The sequence below is a fragment of the Perognathus longimembris genome, chromosome 21 (assembly GCF_023159225.1).
Source record: "Perognathus longimembris pacificus isolate PPM17 chromosome 21, ASM2315922v1, whole genome shotgun sequence".
Lineage (NCBI taxonomy): Eukaryota > Metazoa > Chordata > Mammalia > Rodentia > Heteromyidae > Perognathus > Perognathus longimembris.
Genome location: NC_063181.1, coordinates 30,065,686 through 30,068,825, shown reverse-complemented (window position 1 = coordinate 30,068,825; position 3,140 = coordinate 30,065,686). Strand labels below are relative to the sequence as shown.

General features: G+C 43.1%; 1 pseudogene; it reads right to left on the bottom strand.

Moving 5' to 3' along the window:
* Nucleotides 1-867: 867 nt before the first annotated feature.
* On the bottom strand, nucleotides 868-2,398 carry LOC125339381 (annotated as a pseudogene).
* Between the last annotated feature and the right edge of the window lie 742 nt (nucleotides 2,399-3,140).

Genomic DNA, 3,140 nt, shown 5'->3' with positions numbered 1-3,140 from the left:
AGTCTTGCCCATCATCTGCCAGTCCTTTCTGCAGGAAAAGCCCACACGACCCCAATTCTTATTCCCAGTATGGGGTACTCTGGTGAGCAAAGGCTAGCAGTAGTGAAGAAAGGCATTCTGCAATCTCTTTAGCTCAGAGGGCCCCTGCTAGTGGAGTCTGAGTTCCCTCTGGAGGCTGGGAGTAAAGAGCAACCTATGAAGCTTTGCCATAGAGGTAGGGTCACAAGAGGTGTTTAAGGAGAGGGAAGAGCAGGTGACAGGCCCACTCCAGGGGAGTGTAAACTGCAGGGAAAGTTCACTGGCAGCTTAGACACCAGCCGCAGCCGAGACACTTGGCAGTGAAGGAGACCTGGGACCCGTGGAGGGGGGAGGGAGGCAGCAGAGGTCTGCTGCATGGCCGCTTGTGTCAGCTGCTGTAGCCATCCGTGGAGTCATCATATTTTCCTTTTCTATAGCTCTTCCTCACTTATTTCCTTCTACCTAAAAGTAGAACCATTCTCTTGCTCATATTCACTTCTATCCTTAATCCTTCCTCATTATCTATACTTGGTTGGTAACTAGATTACCTGAACATCACTTTTTTTTTTTTAGAGAATATCAAAGTTTTATTTTGAGTGTTATTCAGTCATCTGCTCACATTAAAGTATTATGTAATTTACTTCTTGATTGAAATTAACATAAAAATATAACAAACTATTGATAACTCAAACTGACAAATCACTTTCTAAGGAAAAACTGTGATTTATGTTATAATTTTTCTTAAAAAGTATAGGCAAAGAAATAAAGTTACTTTGTGCCAAAATGATTAAAAGTGATGGTAGGATAGTTTGAATAAGATGAATACATAACTTAAAACAAATACTTAGGTTATTTTCTCTGGAAAGTTTGCTTGCAAATAAAAAGAAACAGCTCAAATCCTCATACAGTAATAGCGGTCCACTTCAGAACTTTACTCTTCCATGTAGATACTTCTTCCATTAATGGTATATGAGTTGGATCATTTTCACGTTCATTTTGCAGCTTCTGAATTAAGTCTTTTAGTTTGCAGACTTCTTCACTCAAATTTTCAATGTTAGTAGCAAGTTCCTTACAAACTGAAGTAAAATTCCGTGGGGAAGCCCATTCTAGTACTATCTTGTGGGAATTTACAAGTAACTCAGTAATGATATTTTGCACAGCTGTTATCAGATGGCCACTCTGCTTGTTTAATTTCAGAAGAAAGTTGAGAAACTCATCACCACTGATTTCCAACTTTGCCACTTCAGGTAACTCTCCAAAATTTATCTCTTCTACCTCAAGTTCTTTCAGAGCAGCCAGGATTTTCTGTTGGTCTTTAGTTGTAATTCCGTTCTTTGTAAATTCATCTTTTTTTCATGGTCAAAAGGTGTCTTAAAGTTATACCTCTTTCCTTTAATAAGTCTGTCATATATTCAAGCCCAAGACCATGTAAAAATATTTCCAGTTCTCCAAATGCTGTATATGAACTAAATATATGATCTTTTTCTTTATCAGAATCAGCTGCCAATAGCTTACAAAGCGTTTCTTCTTTCCCTAATTGTTCAAGTTTTCCGTCCGGTGGATTTAAAGTCAAAGAAAGAAAGTTGAAGATCTCAAGATGTTTATTTCTTTTTGCAGTCTCACTCGGTGTTCTTCTATCCTTGGTCTGTAGCATTTTATTAGCTCCAAGTTCAAGCAACTTTAAGATTAAGATGACGAGCTGCCCAAGTTAAAGCAGTATAGCCATTTCCATCCTGCGCATTAACTTCTGCTCCGTGAGCAACAAGGAGTGCAACAACCTGAGTGTGACCACCCCGAGAAGCACACATGACTGGCGTCACACGTCTCCGACAAGCAACATTTGGGTCAGCATTTCTGGAAAGTAGCAGCTCTACACATTCCAACATCTGTTCTTCTGAGCCACGAGCAGAACAGGCCGTCATCAAAATAAGTCTGTTTATCCTTACTAAAGCTTGCATTAGCACCTCTGTCCAAAAGGAATCTAACCAGTTCTAGGTTGGCGATGCTGGCAGCATACACAGAGGTGTCCGTCCATACCGGACACCGGAATCTACATCAATACCAGAATCGAGGAGCTGCTCCGCTACGGAAATACCTCCTGCGGTCAATGCTTTCTTAAATGCTTTCTTAAATGCTTCAATTTTCTTCAACTGGCCTTCTGAATTTCTGAGACGTCCCGTCCAGACCCCCAATCTCCCAAGCCGTGGTCTTCACTGTCGCTGCTCTCGCCTCCACCAGCCACTGCCAGGGCCCACAGCGCGCTGCTCGCTCAGTGCCGCCATGCCCGGCCCGGCCCGGCCACGCTCTCCAGACAGCTCTTCTGACGCTTGCGCACTGTGCCCGCGCGGGAACGCGGCGTGCACGGAGGAGCGGCTGACATGCGCAGAAGCGAGAGCTGCGCTTGGAGCTTAGTGCCTGAACATCATCACTTTTATTGGGGTGAGGAAGGTTGTTTTTAATATTTTTTTATTAGCTTGCATTAGTTATGAGGAGGGATTTCATTATTACATTTCCATGTTTATAATATAGTCCAATCAATCTCATCCAGGGATATTTTGTTCTTGTTGCTTGTTGTTGTGTGTATCTGTGTAGTTCTCTCCGTTTATTCTTCCCCCTTCTTCTCTACTCTAACACAATGTTAACTATAACTTTTCTACTTATCACATTTTGGGTGGGGGCAGGGGAAGCCGGTTGTGGGGCTTGAACTTAGGGCTTAGGCCCTGTCCCTGAGATTTTTTTGCTCAAGGCTAGCATTTTATCATTTTGAGCCACAATCCACTTCCGGTTTTCTGGTGCTTAATTAGAGATAAGAGTCTCACAGAAGGCAGGGAATGTAGCTTAGTGGTAGAGTACTTGCCTAGCATGCATGAAGCCCTGGGTTCGATTCCTCATCACCACATAAACAGAACAAGCCAGAAGTGGTGCTCTGACTCAAGTGGTAGAGTGCTTTTCTTGAGCAAAAGAAGCTCAAGGACAGTGCCCAGGCCCTGAGTTCATGCCCCAGGATTGGGAACCAAAAAGAAGAGTCTCACAGATTTTCCTGCCCAGGTTGGCTATGAATGATGATCCTTGGATCTCAGCCTCCTGAGTTGCTAGGATTATAGGCATGAGCCTCTGGTATC